We start from the raw sequence: 21,337 nt of genomic DNA on the forward strand, positions 1-21,337 counted from the left end.
ATATCAGAGGATAGTTAAGAAAGCAAAATGAGATAATATATGTCCCAGTGCTTTCTAAGCTGAAGAGCACTGTACAAAATTAAGCTGATGCTAGAATTCTTGAATTTCTTCCCAATGATGTCCACAAAGAATGGCACCCCTGGAGGAACAGGGGTTTTGACATAATCTCTGGGAAGTTCTGTCCTTGAACATGATCTTAGTAGCTGAAAGGAGAAAGTATGACACTCGCAGGGTTGTATATGTTATTTTAACAATGTAGATGCAATTCTCAAAAAATCACAGCCATGTTTTGACTGTTTCAGTCCTCCAACATCCTGAAAGAAAGAGCCGTAGTCCTTTGTCCACTAAGCACAAAAGAGGCCATGACACAGATACTCACGTTTCAGTCAGGAATAGTCAAGGATACTCAACCGCACATACCACCCACAAAGCATCGCAGAACGTAATGGACTATTTGGGAGTAGTACTTAACCTTAAGCTGGATATAGTTAAGGTATCCTTTTCGTGTAGAATTCAAGAGGGTTATCAGGAGGGGTGAGGTCGGGAAGTCCTTAGATTCATACAATTCTTTATGCCTTAGCTGCTGACAATTCATTAGGAATCCCTCTCTTACCCAGGGTTGTGTGGGTCCAGTTTAGAAACAAAAGCAAGGCCATTCTACAAGGCAAATTACGCTACTTCCATCTTCGTTGGCGCAAAAGGTAACTGTAAGAGGTTAGGCATTTTTAATTCTTAATGATTAAGCATTTTTTTCTCTTCTTCATTATTATTCATTTATAAGGAGACCAATTGAGTTAGTAGATGGAATTAGATGAGATAACAGTGCCTGGGGAGAACTTTTTCAGAGTAATGCTTCCACAGTTTGCTGAGCTGCCTTTTTCTGTTATTTTATTTTTTTGAATTTGAAATAAAGTTATTTTAAAAAGAGAGGTTAAATGGCATCTTATTTTATTGCACTGAAAAGTGAGACATTGGCCTCTTACCCTAAAGCTGTATCTGGCCAATCGAAAATGGAGAGTTGGGACAATTAGGGGACTGGTATAAACAAGAGCCCCTACTTAATAATGACCAGTTAAGTATTCGTGTAGGAAACAATTGGCCTGAATTATAGGAAACAATTGGCCTGAATTATACTGATAATTATATCTGTTCTCTGGCTTTGCACAGATAAGCAAACAATGCTTAAATCTCATCCAGACATTTGAACCATGTTGTCAAGTTTACAGTTATTTATTCTCTTTAAGGCACTGGATTAAACAGACTGTTAAGTCTTTGGGAGCTCACAGGGTGGAACCTCACTTAATTTGATTTACTTTCTTCCTTAACTTTCCATGCAAAACAATACTCTAAGGAGCAAATGGGAGGCTGGCTTTTGATCTCAGTCTGTGTTCTAATTCTAGTTGCAAATAAAAGGAATTTGGGGGGTAGAGGAAGGTTGCCAGCTGACACCTACCTGGGTGAAGTCTATGATTAGCTGGAGGTAAGTATTTGTACAAGGAAGGGATAAAATTGGGGCATAGGGATAACTTTGGGTGGGGCTTTGTGGGCTTGAGGGGGGCTAGGGAGGAGAGGATGGGTAATATGGCCCAAGAAATTGGGGGGAGGGTGGGGGAACATATGAACATAGGAGATTGTCAGATATGTGGTTGAGAGTATATTGTTGAGAAAACTTTTTCAAAAATATAATAAGGAAGGCTACCTGTTTAAGATGCTTAAAGAGGAGAATCTGACACAGGACAGGCTTCTAGGGAGTATGTGAATGCTCATTTTGTCATAGTGGGTAATATCATTGGATGGAGACCCATCCAATGAGAGTGAAGGTATACCCACATCCTGGGGAGGACTGGTGTTCTCAAATAAAGGGAATTGTATCTCTCGAGAGAAATGGTGGCTCCCAATGCTTTAGGGCAGTAGAGCACGTTATGCCCTCAACATTCTTGCAAGTATCTCTGAACATGGCCCTTCAAGCAATGAAGAGTGATTGTTGCTGTGGGCCCTAAGGGGAGGGGGAAAGAGGTATTGAATAGGTGGAATCAGTGTAATTGTGGGGCAATGGAAGTGTTCCACAAGATTTATGCAAGGATGGATATAGGATATGTTAAATTACACCAAATTATAGGGCCGATAGGCTAAAATGTAAATCATAATGTAAAACATAAGATAACTAAAAATTTAGAAAATTGTATCGTCTAAAATATAAACCATAATGTAAACCCAAGTGTAACCTTGTTTGAAAGCTATTGTCTCAATATCTGTACATCAGTTGCAGTAAATATAGTATGAACATGTAAAAAGATTATTGCTGGGGAAGGGAAAAAGTGAAGTTGAATATGTGGGAGTACTGTATATTGTATATATGAATTACTGTGGTCTAAAACTTGTGAAGACAAGCTTAATAATTAGAAAAAAGTGGAATCTAAGCCCCCTCTTGATATAAATGTGGAGTGGACACAACCATTCTAAGGTCCACAGGATGGAGGAATAGAGTATGGATTAGAGTGGACTTACTGATACTCTATTTATGAACTATTGTGATTAGTAATCAAAGAAAATGTGGCATTGGTGTGGAGAAAGTGGCCATGGTGGCTGCTGGGGTTGGGGAGTGGGAGGAAGAGATGTGATGTGGTGGCATTTTGGGGACTTGGAGTTGTCCTGGGTGGTGCTGTAGGGACAGTTACTGGACATTGTGTGTCCTCCCATGGCCCACTGGGTGGACTGTGGGAGAGTGTGGGCTATGGTGCAGCAGTGCTCAGAGATGTATTCACCAAGTGCAATGAATATCCCATGATGTTGGAGGAGGTTGTTATGGGGGGAGGACTGGGGGGAGGGGGCTGGGGAGTATATGGGGACCTCATATTTTTTAAATGTAACATTAAAAAATAAATAAATAAAGACCAAAAAAAATGTGAATTGATGGCTTCACATTACTTTTGCCAGGTCAAAATTTTAATACTGGCACTTCCTGGAGTGGTGCACAAGTAATTTAATGAAGGTAAATTAATACAGACACAGAGGGATCACTTCCATGGCTCCAGTTCAACCAAACCCTGAATTTCCCAACGAAGAGCTCATGACTGGTCTGTGACTGAATGGGCTGCACTGAGGAGTAAAGTTCTCAACAAAGGTGGAAGCCACATCCACCACTGTCATCTGTATTAGGAAACTGTCACTGCCTTTGGTTCACAGGAGAAAGGGGCAACAGCCATCCTTCTCACTATGCCAGGCTTCTTCTGGGGAAGTGGACTGCAGTTTACCATCCTGGCGTCAAGTGTGTCAGCACAGGAGAGCAGAAGAGGCATGAGTTTGGGGTCAGAAAGAATATTGGCTTTGTTACTTACTAAACATGATTTAATGTCTCTCAGTCTCATTTTACTCTGTAAAATAGAAATATAGTACTTTTGGTGAGAAGAGGGTAAAGGTAGGTAAAATATTGTATGCAAATATTATGTGATTTTAAAAATAAGAATTGGCTCATGCAACCCTGGGGATTGGCTAGTCTAAATTCTGTAGGGCAGGTCTCAAGCTGGGAACTTCCATGAAGGTGTTATTTGAAATCCCCAGGAGAATTAGAGATAGAAATTCTTCCTTCTGACTGCTGAAATCCTCAGTTCTCCCTTGGTTTTAGTCAGCTAGGATGTCAAAAGCAGTCTACCAGAGATGGGTCAGCTTTTACAATGGGGGTTTATTGACTTACAAGCTTACAGGTCTGAGGCTGAGAAAAATGTCCAAATCAAGGCACCATTAGGTGATGTTTTCTTCCTGAAAACTGACTATTGGAGATCATGGGCTCCTTTATCACATGGCAAGGTACATTGTGTCCTCTGCTGGGCTCTTTCTTCTTCTCTGGGCTTCCTTGATTTTAGCTCCATACTTCTGTTGCTCTCTCTATATTCACCCATTTATAAAGGAATACAGTAAGAGGATTAAGACCCACCCTGGGACACATCCTAAATGAAGTAACCTAAAAAAAGTTCCCACTGCAATAGGTTTACACCTATAAGAATGAATTAACTTTAAGAACATAATTTTCTGGGGTACATACAACTTCAAACCATCACACCCTTTAAGGTCTTCAACTGATTGAATGAGAACTCCACTTACTGCTGAAGGCAATTGCCTTTGTTGATTGTAGATGCAGTCAGCTATGGATGTAATCCACTGACTGATGACTACTCTCACAGTAACAATTAAGCCAGTACTTGTTTGACCAAACAACTGGAACCCTCAACTAGCCAAGATGACATGTGAACTTAACTGTCAGAAGTGTCTAGAACTGTGCCCGGCCCAAAAATGCCATTCGGTGCATTTTGATTTCCTTGTCTTCTGAGAGGTCACTGGAGAAAGAGGAATGGGCATAGTTGGCAAGGTAGTTGCAGTCTAGTCCATCCAAGTAGGACGCACAGAGGCTCTTTTGCCCCAGGAGGATGGTCTCTGAGATCTGGGGTTGGAGTTCTCTGTCTACTTTAGCCCTTCCTCCACCAGCCACTGTGCACCTAGACCATCTGGTCACACCAGGGTCTATGATGGGAGGTGCAAGTGCCCCTATATAGGTACCGTAAGGCCATGTTGATCCTATGTATCCTGGAGAAAGAGCCTCCATTATTTATGTCCAAAGAACTCTGGGTCTCCAAGAGAAGGCAAGGGCATTTGCAGGAATTGGTGATATTTTTATTGGCACTATCCTGCCATGTCCTCATATCCATCTATCGGTACAATTTGTGCTATCTTTTGTCACTCCATTGCTGCAAAATAACTTCAAATGCTTCAAAGAAGAACTTTATTCTCCCACTGCCACCCAAACACCTTCAATTTAGTCTGATTTCAAGTAGGAAAACAAACTGAGTCTCCATCCGACTTGGCCAACATTTATTGCATACCTTTGCCCTCAGGAACATGCTCAGAGCTGGGGATATAACAATGAACAAGATGCAGCTACACCCTCAGTAAGATCACAGCCAGGTATGGTGATAGCTACCTGTGAAAAGATCCACATAGTGGCTTAAGCCCAGGACTGCCAGAAAGAAAGAAGACACCTGTGACCATGGCAGGTACTTTCCATATGTTATCTTGTTTACTCCATATGGGTCCCTGAGAGGGACCTGCTGTTATGGATTAGGGGACATAGCACAGAGAATTTGAATAAAGAAACATATTCTTAATGTCTGAGTAGAGAAGGGAGCCACTTACTCTGCCTGGGAAGTAGAGAAGTTTTCTCAGAGGAAGTGTTGTTTGATACCAACCTAAGATGACGACTTTGGCAGAAAAGGCTGAGACAGACGAAGGGTTCAGCATTAAAAGATGTAAACAGATTCCCCTTTCCTCCTTAAAAAATGTTCAGGAATGCCAAATGGAGCAGAGAAGGAGACTCACCAAGTGGAGAAGAGGTTTTCAGAACAAGCGATCCTGAAGCAGTTACCCTTGACATCTATACCCTCACAACTCTCACTCCTTGGGCCAGAGTGGACGTGGATCATTACCCTGACTCCCCTCAGTTCAGGGAAACAAGCTGGAACTTGCAAAAATATTACTGATATCAGTGGAGAACAAATGCCCTGTAGTTAAAGAGGCGTGGTGGATGACAAAATGCTGATTTTCTGATCCTGTCATAGACTCTTGGTTGCCAAGAGTACTGAGCTGAATAGCATACACTCAAAATTCATGTCTACCTGGCTGCTGTGAATGTGACCTTTTTTGCATATAGGGTATTTGCAGATGGAATCAAGTTAAGATGGAGTCACACTAGATTATGGTGGACCCTAAATCCAATATGACTGGTGTTCTTTAGAAAAGGTAGATTTGGACACACGGGCACATTGGGAAAATGCCACATGATGATGGAGGCAGAGATTGGAGTGGTGCATCTATTAATACAAGTCAAGGAATGCCAGGAGCTACCTGCCACCACCAGAAACTAGGAAAAAGCCTTGGAATGGATTCTCTCTCAAAGCCTCTAGAGGGAAGCAACCCTGCTGACACCTGGGTTACAGACTGCTAGCCTCCAGAACTGTGAAGAATACACTTCTATGGCTTTCAGTCACCCAGTTTGTGGTGCTTAGTTATGGTTGCCCTAAGAAGTTACTACACTAGGGTTCCCAGGTCTTAACCAGTATCTGGGTTGTATTAGTCAGCCAAAGGGGTGCTGATACAAAATATCAGAAATCTGTTGGCTTTTATAAAATGTATTTATTTGCGGTAGAGCCTTACAGTCAGAAGACCATAAAGAATAAGTTACGTCCCTCACCAAAGTCTGTCACCATGTGTTGGAGAAAGATGGCTGCTGACATCTACAAGAGCTCAGCCTCCCTCTTCCTCCAAAGTCTCTGTGGTCCCAGCTTCTTCCAGTCTCAGCTGTAGACTGGCATAAAGCTCATCTCTCTCCCCAGGACTCATTTCTTTCCAGGCTTTCTCAGCTGTTCTGGGCTCTGGTCCCTTCAGTTGCAAACTATAAGGTGCACTGCTGGGCTCTCTCTCTGGGGCTCCAGCATCCAAAACTAAACTCTCTGTATTCTCCTACTCCTTGTATTTACTTTCCTGTCTTTGATGGAGCATCTGTTTATACAGTCCACAAAGAGGGGTGGGGTGGGGACTCAAACCCAGTTGCCCTAATGATGAGGTCAAATAAAAGTCCTAAACTTGATTTAATAAAGTAAAAGTGAAACCTCTGAATCTAGTACACCCAGAGGAAGAGGCCAGTTTACAAACACAATCCAATATCCATTTTTGGAATTCATAACGCCAAACTGCCTCATGCGTCAAGGGTGCCGCAGTCTTGACAGGCTCCTGTTCTTATCTGAGGTGAGTAAACACTAGTCCTCAAGACTTGGCACATCTTCTCAAGGGCTCACCTATGGTCTCATTTCTTCCCTGTTAAAGTTGCTTTCTTTCTCCCCACCACACAGGAGTATTTTTCCTGGGCTTCCACCTGCGTGTGGTCAAGGTGATACCTGAGTATCTGACTTGCTGCCTTAAAATGCTAGCCCATAGGGAGATTGAGCGGTGGAGAATTTTCTTGTTTGTCTGTTTTTTGTTTATTATTATTACTGAAATAATGGAAATGCTCTACTAATGATTGAAGTGATGAATGCATAATTATGTGATTATACCAAATACCATTGATTGTATACTTTGGATGAATTGTATGCTTTATTAATATGTATCAATAAAATTGATTTGTTAAAAAAAATTCTGGTCCAAAGGACATACCTCTTCTCAAGGGACCACAAGAAGGGTGATGTTTGACGAGCTGACTGAGCTCTCACTTCAGATGAGGTCCTTTTCCAAAATCCAGGGAGTGGCCTTATTCGCACAAGGATCAGTACTGAAAGCACACAATCATTGTGTCAAAACAGTAAGGAAGGGGAGCAGATATGGCTCAGGTGGTTGAGTGCCTGCTTTCCACATGGGAGGTCCTAGTTTCGGTCTCCAGTGCCTCCTAAAGCAAGAAAACAAACAACAAGCAAATAAATGAAAAACCAATTCAGGGGAGTTGATGTGACTCAGTGGTTGGGCACTGGCTTCCCACATATAAGGTCCTGGGTTCACTACCCAGCAACTAAACCTCAAAAGACCAAAACAAAACAAAACGGTAAGGAATAGAAATAGCATATGAGCATATCTCCAAACTGGAAGGGCATGTCGGGAGGACAGCAAAGAGCTCAGTGTAGTTGGAGACCAAGGTAATAGGGAAGAGTGAATAGCAGGGAGAAGGAATATCAAGGTAGGTTGGAGTTATATTATAAAATCTCTTAAGAGCAATGCTTAAAAACATTTTCCCTTTAGACTGGGGAGTCATCTAAATCATTTAAGCAGGTGAGTGACAGATTTGTTTTTGAGAAACAACTTACCCCTCTCAGGAGCATTTGCATTTTAGTCATTAACTCAAATGATTCTAGCTGTAGGGAATCCATAGTCAAGTGCAGGACAACTTCATTCATTCCAAGTGGGTTGGAGAATTTTGGTGTCTCCGAAAGTCCATGGAGTCCTCAGCCTGGAAGGCCAGTTCTGATACACATTACATCATGATGTGATAGCTGTGAAGTCAACAGAAAAAGGCAAAGGGAGTCAGCATTTATTGGGCTATTGTTGTAACAAATCTTCTACACAATTCATTTATGAATTGATTCAATCTATGGTTATTGAATTTTAAGCACTGTGCAACTGATTCAAATTAGAACAGTATAAGAGCGGGTTTCAAAAAAATGAAGTAAAAAAGAGAAATGTAGTAAAAAGGTAGACTGTTTTAGGATATGCTGAATAAAATATATGTGTAAATAAATCTATATATATATGAAAATATATGTACACATACACAAGAAAAAGAATCAGAAATTAGAAATTATAGGAAAAACAACCATAACTTAAGCCTCACAAACAAGACATACTCCATCTGGGAGCTTAAAGTGTGGCATAATTTTGGGCTCTTGGTGGCATGTAGGAGTGAGAATCCTTTGGGTAGTCATCTTATTGTGTCATGGGAACAGTGAACGTTAAAACCATGAAGGAATCTATCTATCTATCATCTATATATTGATATATATACTTCAGAAACCACACTATTTGTTTCTGAAATAAACAATATTTACTCTGTCATAAGAGTGAAAATGCTATTTATTGTCTTTTAATTCTGCATGCCATAGACAAAGCATGAAATAATTCTTGTTGTAGAACAAAATATAAACGTTTCAACCTTTATAGTGTAAAGTTTGGAGGTAGGAAGAGAGAAGGAGAGAGGAAGGAAATGGTGAAGATAAGAGTGTGAACACAGCTGATGGGAAAAAAATAGAGGTTTAAGTCTGTTGTTTAAAATGCAGAGGTACCCAAAAGGGAACCAAAATAATGATATAATGCTATTGGGCTGTATTTGGGTGTGGGAAAAAGATGTAAAGTTTTAAACAATAAATAACATATATATATATATATATATATATAATTTAAAATGATTTAGAAATAATCAGTATAATTAAAACCAGAATAATGTTTAAAAGCTGTTTCCTCTGAAAAGTGTTTTGGAAGTAAAGAGAGACTTTTTATTATAAGTATTTTTGTACTATTTTATTTTTAAAGTATACTATTTATTATCTCCATAAAAATTCATCATTGCATGCTTGCATTCCTTCTAAGTTTCTCTTTGGCTGCCAGACTTTGTAGTGTTTTCTTTCTTGAAATCCTTGTCCCAGGATAGCCTCCAAATCTCCCTGGAGCCTGTTTGCCTTTTGAATACAATACTGTGTCAGAGTCATTATATTTCTCTCTTAATCTTACTCAGTTTGAATATGCCATTCCTCTTTTCCACAAAGTCACCTGTCTGTTCAGCAAACAAAGGATCCTCCAGTACCAAAACCCACCCGTCTTAAAAGGCAGCAGCTTATTATAAATAACAAAAAAAGAAGCAATACAAGCCAGAAGTATAATTTCTTCACACAGTTTTTTGGTCACAACTTGAAAATCTCTTCCTCAACTGTTTAACAAAAACTGATGGACTGCCATTTCATCTCAACTAACCCTTTTCTTCCAGATAAATTATCTTCATTTGTCCCCCCAATTCTTTATCATATTCTAGAACTTCCTATTCTGTTTGTTCTCCATTGGATGAGCTTCTTTTTGTTAATGTCCCATTTAATGGTGGCTCCCAGAACAGAGCAACAGAACATGCCTGGTGTGTGCCTTTATTTCCCAGCACAGGGCAGGAGAGGACAGGCCAGCCCTTTGCTTGAATTCAGGTATTGGAGTTTTTTTTGTACTATAAAATTAATTCATTAAGAAAATGTGCATTTTATATGACTCAAATGGAAGCCGGCTAGTAAGATGGGGAATAGATAGATGGATCTGGAACCTGCCAAGAAGTCCATGTGGAGGTCGATACCCCAAGATGGCTGCTAGGAGACTCCTGTGAGAAATCCAGTTTGGAATGAGATTGCCTCCGGAAGCCAGGAGAAGTCCCAGATATTCTCCAGGGGCCTTGTTATTGGAACTTCCTGAGGGATTGATGGGTAGAGTAATCAATCAAAACAACAAACAGCTGCCATTAACAAAGGGGCAGAATAATTAATGGTTTAAAAGCAAGTGCGAAGGCTGAACTCTCTCTTGTGCTGCCTTGCCTTCATCCTGCCCTGGTGCCTGTCCTGGCGCGGCTCCGTGTGCCTGTTCCTGGCCTCTGCACCCTGCTTTTGCCATTGTCCCCCTGCATGGATCAACACACGAGTAAAACCTGGGCATTTATCATCTATAACGGGAAATTGTAATCTGTAAATCAGTCCACTTTATCACTTTTCATCCCCTGCCTCTCTACCTGGACCGTTTGACTTCCCTCCCTCCCCTAATAAATTACTGGCCTAACTAATGATGGTTACGCACTACTAATTCCAGTTGCCCTATTGGGGTGGTAAGTCTGGCGTACTTATTACTCCTTAGTTTGTATTAATATTCATTATTTATAATTAATTAATGTTGATTATGACAATGTTTACTGTGAGGGCCAAATGCCTATTTGCCTATATAAAGAAAGATGTTCTTAGATAGGAGAAGCTATGAGAGGTATACTTGTACAAAATGAGGTCATTTTTTAAACTTTTTCTTGTATTACTTCATTGGCCAATAATATTTGCATCTTTGTTCATTTCCTGAATCCTGATTCACTCAAAATAAATCCATTTAAAGGTTTATTATTTGGTTGGAAACAGGGAGGCTGACAGTGGGAAGATGCCCCATATAAAAAGTAAGATTCATTCTGAGAGAATAAAAGGTGAGTGGGGGTGATACGGGTTACGTGTGGGGGGTCGTGCTTCTCTTCATGAATAACCTGGGTTGCGTGTGTCAAACAGTAAGAACCGCAGCCTCACCTTTCGTAACCATGCCAACCACTCCAGTCCCCGAAAGGCTCTATAGACTTAGGATATTCAGGGAAAATGCAAACTAAATATGTTAATTCAAGCTTAATGTGGGGAATATGTGTTAATTCAAGCTTTTCTACTACTCAAACAAAGCACCATTTGACTCCTCACTCCTACATCCTCTGTGTAAAAGGAACCCCAAAATCCTATTCAGGGCTCGGGGTTTTGAACAGAAAAATTCCTGAGTCCAGCTCGTCGTTAATACATTTTCCTTCCCCATATTATTACAGAGTCCTGGCCTTCCATACGCGACCATTGAAACTCTCTGCTTCCACAACTGGATGATTCTTAGTTGCTCAGCTCCACTTAGTGAATCTGCAGTACTTGGAAACGTGATGAAAGAATGAGAAGGAAAAAATATGTCAAAGGTGGATGGTCTAACAAAAAAAACTGAGCGATTTCTTAAGAAGAGAAAAAGAAAACTTGGAATTAAAATAAGCTCCAAATAGAATGAATTTCTGGAAAATGAGAAAAAAAAAAAAAAGATAGTTTGGGCTCATTAAAAACCAGGCGAGTAGAAACTATTCCACAGACTCTACAGGGAAGATTACTATAAAGCTGTTTTGCATCAATGTCCAACCTGTAAACATTCTGCCTGGTAGTTAATAATTATTGCATGACCAAATGAATGAGTGACTCTATCAAACAAAGGACTTTAACTCCATGAGCCCTGTAATCCCTTTCAACTTTAGCATCCTATAAACCTCAGTTCTCCACGCCCTCGTCTTTCTGCTTTGGAACCCTCTGCCTGTCTGTGTCAACCCTTACAAGACAGTCACTTACACGACAGCCACCCTGTACAAAGTAAATCCTGTTCTAGGCAGTTCCTGAACTACTCTATGCGTCTCCTTTGCTGCTCCTTCCTTTAAACCATTTTGATCTTAGAGTCCTGACTTCCTGTCTCCAGTTTCGATAACTGTCTTCAACCTGACTACTCCTTCGTGCTCTCATTTTATTCTGTTGAGTCAGCTTTCCACTGGGTCTCCCCTAGTTTAGGTTAGTTAGTGGCCTCCCCTAGTTTAGGTCTCCCAAAGGTGTGGAGAATCCCACCTCAATTCTACCACCCTTGTGATGATGAGGACTGCTTCCACACTAACCCCCGTATTAGCCAAAGTGGAGCTAATGGAAAGTACCAGAAATCTGTTGGCTTTTATAAAGGGTATTTATTTGGGGTGGAAGCTTACAGTTACCAGGCCAAAAGCTTACATAAGTTACTTCCCTCAACAAAGTCTGTTGCCATGTGTTGGAGCAAGATGGCTGCTGATGTCTGCAAGGGTTCAGGCTTAGGCTCCATGGTCCCAGTTTCTTCCAATATCAGCTGTAGGCTGGGATAAGTCTCATCTCTCTCCCTGAGCTCATTTCTCTCTAGGTTCAGCTGCTCTGTTCTCTCCATAAGGCCAGCTGTACATCTGTAGACTTATCAGGTAAATGGCTCATCTCTTCCTGGTGCTCCAGCATTAAAACTTCAGCTAATTCATCTGTCTTGTCATTTTCTCTGTGAGTCCCCACCCTCCAAGGGAGACTCAACATCCTACCGACATGGCCCAATCAAAGCCTTAATCGTAATTTAATCACATAAGGGTGAAACCTCTGAATCCAATACAATCTAATGTATCCACAGGAACAGACCAGTTTACAAACATAATCCAATATCTATTTTTAGAATTCATAAACAATATCAAACTGCTACCCTCCCTGTCCCTGTCTTAGTGTGCCAAAGGCAGCCAATGCAATAAATAGAAATGGATTGGCTTTTATAATGGGAATTTTATTAGGGTAAAAGCTTGCAGTTCTGAGACTGCAAATATGTCCAAATCAAGGCATCATCAGAGATGCTTTCTCTTCAAAGGTAAGCTGCTAGCAGATCCTGGAGTCCTGCCACATGGTGAGGCAAGATGGCTAGTCTACTGATCACTCTACTTTCTCCTAGAGCTCATCTGTGGGCAATCAGGCATCTCTCCCTGGGCCTCGTCCCCTTGAGCCTCTTGGGACTTTTCTGTCTTTCTGCAGCCATAGTTGAACCTAGAGTCCTCTCTCTCACATGGCTGGGTCAAAGTGGCAGAGCTGCCTTTTCTGTGTGTGTGTCTCTCTCTGTGTTCTTAGTTTATATAAGACTCAACATGAGAGTGGAGGCCCAACCTCAGTCATGCCTCATTGATTAGTTCAATCAAAATTATCTAATCAAGGTCCTTTAGATGAATCTAATGTAATCAAAGGGCCTCACACCTGCAGGATTGCATTAGTTCAAAAACATAATCTTTTCTGGGATTCACCTAATTCAAATTGTCACACCCCCTTTAAATATGACTCTCTCAATTCTCCTACTGAGTTTTAGAAGGAGTCCATACTCTTGCTGTTTTCCCTTTTTTTTCTGTCATTCCCTCCTAAATCCACAGTAGCCTGGCTTTTGCCTCTACTTCAGTCTTCTATCCAGTCTCATTGCTTCTACCTTCAGACCTTAACTTACTTGATTTACCTGCAGAGTCGAACATTCCCAAGTTAATATATAGTCCTACTCCCCTGATTTTCCTCCTTTGTCTCTGATCACTCTTCCTAACCTTTCCTAGATTATATTTCCTACCCTTACTTCCAGAAATTTCTCTGGGATCTCTTCTCTTCTAAACCTAAAAACAGAACTAGAAGACCACTTTCATCCTTTGCCAAGTCTACTGTCAACTACCATCCAAAATCTATCAATCCTAAATCTATTTTTTTCTGCCCAAATCTCTCTCTTGATTTCAAACCGTATGCATACTAGTGAAAGCCACTTGAATATTCCTTTGTCATATATTGTGAAATTAATCTTAGATTTTCTTAAATATGGAACATTAAATCAATTTCATGTATTTTAAAATAGCCCTGTGCTTGTTTCTGAAAGCATTCTACATAATTCTAACTTAACAGTCAAAATGCTTAGAGTTTTAAGAAGTATAGAAGTGATTGAACTGTTTATGGATATAATAGTTAGCACATTAAAAATTTACTATGTGCTAGTAACTGTTTTAAGTTCTCCATATGTATGAAATCATTGAATCATCAGAACCATTCTGTAAGGTATTACTATTATTATCTGCATTTCAAAGGTGAGGATTCTTAAGGAGCAGAGAAGTAAGCACCTTTTCCAAGGTCACACAGGCAGAAAGTGATAGGAGTTCAATCTGTACCCTACAGATAGACTCCAGTTCTTGATCATCTTGCCTCACTGACTCTCAGAAAGAACTCTAAGAAATTTCTACTGAACATTAGAAGATAGTAGAAAAGAAATCAAATAGATTATTAGATGAAATGACTCTCTTTGACAATGAAGGAGAAAAGAACTCTACAAACAGAGGATGGTTGAAAATATGAGGAAAATCCAGTATAAAATAGAGGATCTGAATGCAGAGAGTGACATGAAAGGTCATAACATAGAAATTAGCTATCCTTACAATGCTCTCTCAAGAGGTTACTAACTGTGCTTACAGTGGAAGATATAAAATATGTAGGTACCTAAAAGACCTTAATAATAAAAATATTATTAGTTATTCAGATCTGCTAAAATAGCATATAGTATGTTGGGTACAATTAGAACTGCTGTTTCTTTGGTCAGTCATTGGTTAATTTTATTTCTTCTACAGTGATTTGTCCCTGGCATATATTGAATATATTCACAATGCCAGGAAAGGAATATAATATAAAATAAATAGTAAATATAAAAAGAAGAAACTTTATAAGTCCTGGTGGTTTGGAAAGAGAACTTAAAATGGACTAGCCTAGGCTCTGATAGGGTGTCTACCCGTGTTGGTTTGCCCAAGACTGTATCAGTTTTAGCCCTGGACATCCCATGTCCCAGGAAACTCCTAAGTCCCAGGCTAACCAGGATGGTCACCTCTTGACTCATGAATTACACACCTTTCAACTTCAGGCACACCCCTAAGCCTTTCCAGCTTCCTTGTCTGTGAAACAAGCCATCTCACCGACCTACAGGGGCTGGGTGGGCAGAAGACGTGAAGTTGCGTGTGCCACTGAGAACTGAGGGTGTGAGGGCCTCCAAGTCCTGGTTCTCCAGTCATAGGCAGGACCCCAGCCCTTCTCCATTCCTAACACTCATCACACTTAAAATCATTTGTGTTTCTCATTGTCTTAACCCTCCACCACAGCTCCAGCCAGAACCCAATATAGAGTTTATGATCAATTAATATTTTTTTGGATTAACAACTAGGTCAGGGTTGGGAGGTCTTGGGGTAGTGAGATGGTCCTCTATTCCACCTCCAGTGCCCCACCCTCTGTATCACCCTACTACTCTATAGCATCCTCTACCCCTTCAGAAAATACTGTCTTAGTTCACCATGTCCATTCCCAATGAGAGAAAGGACATGACAGGGTGGTTAACAAACTATAGACATGCAGAGGTGGGTGGGTACAGAGCATAGTAGACTTCCACATGGGGTCCCTTCTTGAGAGGATGAAATGCAGTAAAAGTACCTATTTCTTAGAGACTTTGGACACTGTTATACAATGTTACTTTATCAAGATGAAGGAGTTGTAAATATTTACCTTTTTCTGAGCCTCCTTTTCCTTTGCTTATTTTTTAAAATAATAAGAGTCTTCTTATTCAAGAAGAGAAGGGGAGGAGGTGGAGACTGATTGATTTCTTTCAAAAAGAAAGAAATGGCTTACTTTAAGTGACCATTAAAGGTAGGGTTTGAGTAATGTGTTTTGGAATAACAGGGTTGAAGTTATACACTAATAGGTAAAGAGAAAGATAGGAGTAACTTTCACAGATGTCATGTAAATTAACCGAAGAACTCAATGCAGCAAAAAAAAATTCAGTGACCCAGATATATTGCTTATATTCTCATTTGCAAAAGTGCACATAAAATAAATGACTCTATTGAGGCACTTGGATGAAACATTTATCTATACTCGGTGATAGAATCCTCATCTTTACATTTTTAAAGGCCTATATTATGTGTGAGAATTTTTATCAAAGAAAACGTCATGAAATATTTTGCCTACTTCTTAGCTGAATGCTCTTTTTCTTTGGCAGTAGAAGCCTCACCTATAGGTGCTTTGTAAATATCCATTGTCAATAGTAATATTTTTTAAAGGACTTATTCTTATTGTAGAGGAGAGGGTTTATATCACATACCAGAAAATTACATCAGGGAAGCCTCAGGTTATATACTGTTTAGACCGTGGAAAACAGATGTTAAATATATGTACATTTGGTTGGAAGCAGCAGTGTTAGGTTAAGTAAAGGAAAGGATTCATTATAAGGATTCTAAGGTATCTTCTGGAACTCAGGGAGGTAAAAGCAGTGAAGCTTCTGGAAAGTCTGCCTCTGGATCCTGCACAATCATCTCAGAAACCAATGTTGCTAGTCACAAGGGAGCTGTGGCCAGAATGAGAATGACTCAGTGTGGATCCACAAAATTTACTAGAAAAACATCAACTAACCAAAAACACAGTTCCTGGGATGGAGTCCATTCTGTGGCTTCCTACATGAAGAACATTAAAAAAGCAAAATCAATAAAAATTAAAAAGAAAGACATTTACTTTACCCTCTCCACAAAGAGATTTATTTTTTCCTCGGAAGAATATTTTGCTTAAAATGAAATTTTATTACCTGTACATGGCTTCTTACAGCAAGGCCTGTCAAATCTTGAAGTGCAATATTATTATTTTTAGCTTTGTGGCCAATTGTAGTAGGAGTCTGTTCACACATTTTAATGAACATACCTCACCCTCAGCCTAAAATAAAGTGAAGAATTGTAGCTAAGAATGGGACTTCCCGATTATTCTGTAGGGTCAAATGATTCATTCAAAGTTATCAACAGAGAGGGCAAAGTGGATTTTCAGCCTAAATTATTTGATGGATTTGCCTGTCTATATTGGTCACGTTTGTTTCTTGCAGACACTTACAGTGCAACAGTGTTGGTGACAGGAAGCTTAGAGATTACAATTCCAATTCTGCATTCCTCTTCTGAGATCTCCAGTCTTGCAGTGGTTTCTTCCAGGACTTCCCAAGGAAAAAGTTCTGGCCAGTTCCTGATTTTACTTGGGCATCGGTGGAAGAGACAGTGTAGACAATTAAAATTTACACTCCATTCGATCATTCATTCATTTGACAAAAATTTTTAATGACTTGCTATGTTCCAGGCATGGTTCTTTATCCTTAGACTGTATCACAGAATGACACCAAACTACTTCCCTTCATGAAGCTTACATTCTAGTGGGAACAGGCAGACATATACAATCGACCCAATACATGGTAAGCTGTATATGTATAAAAGGTAAAGAAGTGCTATGGAAAAAAGAAGTGGATCAAGGTAAAGAGGACTGGGAGTGTGTCAGTGTTGATACTAGGTTTCCGTCTAAAATAGGGTGATTTGTGTTGACCTCATTGGAGAGGGTGACCTTTGGAGCAAAGACTTGAAGAAGTTGACAAAGTTAGTTGTCCTGAAGGAAGAGTGCTCCCAGGCCTAGAGAAGTGAGAGGGCAAAGAGCCCAGAGTGGGAGCAGACTTGGCAGGCTCAGCAAGGAGGCAGCGGGACTGGAGGGGCAGGAGCTAGAGGGAGTGGCAGGACCAGAGAAAGTACAGAAGAAAGAAGGAGGCTCTGAGATCGGAGTCTGTAGGTCCCCTAGGGCACTCTAAGTCCTTTGGCTTTCCCGACAGTGAGTGGGGAGGAATGAAGAGTCTGAAGCAAAGAGAGGATATGATCTGACTTACATTTTACAAGGATACGTCTGGATGCTGCGTGGGAAACAGTTTGAGGAAGCAAAGGCAGAGTATGGAAGTCACATATGGCGAGGATGGCTCAGACCAGCCGTGGGCAGGGAGAGAAGAGGCTGGATTCTGGGTCTCTCTGAAAGATAGAGCCTACAGGATTTTCTGATGGATTGGATGTGGGGTAGGAAAGAAAGAGAAGGATCAAGCGTGACTGTTAGGTTTCAGGCTTGAAGCACCGGGCATCTGTGTTTCCAGCCACTGAGACCACGGAGACCGCAGTGGGAGAAGGTTTTTGTTCGTTTGTTTTGGTGGAAGAAAGTCAGCATTTTTGATATGTACATCAGAAGTATGTGATTTCTAATAGATAGATGTGTGAAAATATTACCAAATAACAGCACAAAATGTGCTTGTATCCCTTTAATGTCCCAGAAAGATGCTAACAGAGATTTGAAAAAATCCATTAAGATGTAGGGGAGTAGAATGTGGAGACCTAATGCTGACTAATTATCAACCATTTAGGGGTTGGGTGGACACCCCTGCAGTAAGGAATTATACATGCATAATGATGCTGCAAAGCTGCAAGATAGGTTTTAAATAGGACTTAAATTTCAAGGCCTCTTTGCTACTTCACACAGTACACATCACTTATGCTATTTGTATATTGAAATGGATTGAAAGAGTCTACTGAGAGGAGGTAGTGATCAGAAGTATTAATGCAATGCTCTTTCTTTACTGTGATAGATAACTCTTCTTGGGGTGGCATCCTTTTAATGTCCTATGTATTTAGTGTTCTAGACTGATTTACATCTCTGTCAGGCTACAATGAATTATGCTGAATATTTTTATTTAAAGCTCTTTCCCTCCTAAAAGATCAATTTCCATGACCATTAGTCTCAAAGTTATTTTGATGAAGCATTTCAGAACCCATTAGAATATAAATAAAAGAAGCGATCCCATGCCGGATATTTTAAGAATTAAGTGGCTCTTAAAAATGGTTTATTTTGATTTTTCCTAAACAGTGATATTTCAAAGCCACCTCCAAGCTGGAGTCAGTAGCACTTTTACTGGGTATTTTGAGAGCTCTTTTCTTGTGGGTGATGGTGAAGGAGGCAGCAGTTGGGAGGTGGCTGGGAAGCTGGTGGTCCAGAGAAGCCTCTGAAGTGGCTGGTGGCCAGCTGGGGAGGAGGTTGCGGCCGTGGGTGTGTGGGGAAGCTGCGAGGGGAAGGAGGTGTGAGGAACAAGTGGAGATGGTAGAAAATGTTCTCGAAGACAAGGGAGGCAAGTGAGGAGGTGAGAAGTAAAGGCAGAGGAAGAATATCTTGCTTTGTTAATGGCTATACAATTTAACTTGGGAGATATTTAATTTCAGTCACTGGACTAAAAATGATATGAGGAAGATGATTTCATGATTAAGATGAATGCAGCCGATGTTAATCCAGGGCCTCTCTGGGGCTTGGCACTGTTGGGCACTTTTCGTGTGCAAACATCTTTGGCAGTGTGTTTTGACATTTCTCTCTTCACACTCTTTTTCCTGAACTTTGGCTACTCCTGCCACCCCTCATCTCTGCCCCATCCCTCTGAGGACTACTTTAAAATTTGTTTGAAATAAAGTTCAGAGATGTACTTAGCACAGTTATCTGATTATAAATTTAGCTTCTGCCTGGGAGCTTCATAGAACAATATCAGTTTCCTATGGAAAGAAAAATTTCCTAGACAACAGAATTCTCAAACTGTATTCTTTCTTTCTTTCTTTTTTTATTAGAGAAGTTGCAGGTTTACAGAAAAATCATGCAGAAAATACAGAGTTCCCATGTACTACCACCCCACATACTGTAGTATTAATACCTTGCATTAGTGTGGTACTTTTGTTACAAATGATGAAAGAATATTATCCTGATTTTACTCTTAACTATAGTTCATGGCTTATAATAAGAATCATTTTTGTGTGGTATGGATCTATGTATTTTTAATAATTTTTATTTTAGTAAGATATATGCAATCTAGTATTTCCCCTTTCAACCACATGCAAATATATAATTCAGTGCTAATTACATTCACAATGTTGTGCTACATCACCACTACCCATTACCAAAATTTTTCCATCACCTCAAATAGAAACTCTGTACAATTGAAGCATTACTTCCCCATTCCTTACACCTGAGTCCAGCCCCTGGTAGCCTATTTTCTAGTGTCTGACTCTATGAATTTGCTTATTCTAATAATTTCATATCAGTGAGATCATACAATATTAGTTCTTTTGTGTCTGGCTTATTTCATTCAACATGAAGTCCTTAAGGTTCATCCATGTTGTTGCCTATATCTGAACTTCCTACCTTTTCATGGTTGAATAATATTCCATTGTGTATATATACCACATTTTGTTTATACATTCACCTGTTGATGGACACTTCGGTTGTTTCCATTTTTTGGCAATTATGAATAATGTCACTGTGAATATTGGCATACAAAAATCTCTCTGAGTCCTTGTTTTTAATTCTTTTGGGTATATACCTAGAAAGTAGCATTGCCAGGTCTTATAGCAATTCCATACTTAGCTTTCTGAAGAACTGTTAAAATATGTTCTACCATGACTGCCTTTTTACATTCCCACCAACATGGAACGAGTGTTCTTATTTATTTACATCCTCTCCAATACTTGTAATTTTCCATGCCAGGTCCACTCAATGAGGAAAGAAAACCACATATCCTATAAGTGTTTAATATCCAGAATATATAAAGAAATCCTACAACTCAATAACAAAAAAGACAAATGACCCAATTAAAAATGGGCAAAAGACTTGAATAGACTTCTCTCCAAAGAAGATTCACCAGTGGAAAGCAAGTAAAAAGATGCTTAGCATTATCAGTCATTATGGAAATGCAAAATAAAACCAAAATGAGATAACTTTCACTCCAACTAGAATGATTACTAATGAAAATAAAATGGAAAATTACGGTGTACGAGAAGGGAGATACAGGGATCACTGAAAGGCATGGCTGCTCCTCCCATCGCCTGAGCCTTTCCAGTATCATGCTGTTTTGATTACTGTGACTTTGTGATGAGTTTTCAGATTGGAAAGTATGACTCCTCCAACTTTGTCTTCTTTTTCAAGATGTCTTTGGCTATCTGGGGCACCTCACCCTTTCATTTAAATTGTATGATTGGCTTTTCCATTTCTGCAAAGAGGACTATTGGAATTTTGAATGGGATTGTATTGAATACATAAATTGTTTTGGGGTGAAGGGACATCTTAACAATATTTAGTCTTCCAATTCATGAACATGAATATTCTTCCATTTATTGAGGTCTTTTAAAATTTCTTTTAGGAATGTTGTATAGTTTTCTCTGTATGAGTACTTGACATCCTTGGTTATATTAACTGCTGGATATTTGATTCTTTTAGATGCTATTGTAAATAGAATAGTTTTCTTGATTTCCTCTTCAGATTGTTCATTACTGGTATATAGAAACACTACTGATTTTTGCAGGTTGATCTTGCACCTCACCACTTTGCTAAATTTATTTGTTCTAGTAGCTTTGTTGGAGGTTCTTCAGGATTTTCTCTAGCTAGTAAGGCAGGATAGAATAGGCACCTATGGAGGAAGGGACAGAAAACCTATCAAGCCACACAAACACCACCTAGTAAGAGAGGCCTATTGACTAGCATCAAGCTGCTGAGTCACACAGGCATGTTAGGGAGGGGTGGCTTACAGCACACGCCCTGCAGCTTACAGC

Source organism: Dasypus novemcinctus, chromosome 15 (assembly GCF_030445035.2).
Source record: "Dasypus novemcinctus isolate mDasNov1 chromosome 15, mDasNov1.1.hap2, whole genome shotgun sequence".
In the NCBI taxonomy this organism is placed as follows: domain Eukaryota; kingdom Metazoa; phylum Chordata; class Mammalia; order Cingulata; family Dasypodidae; genus Dasypus; species Dasypus novemcinctus.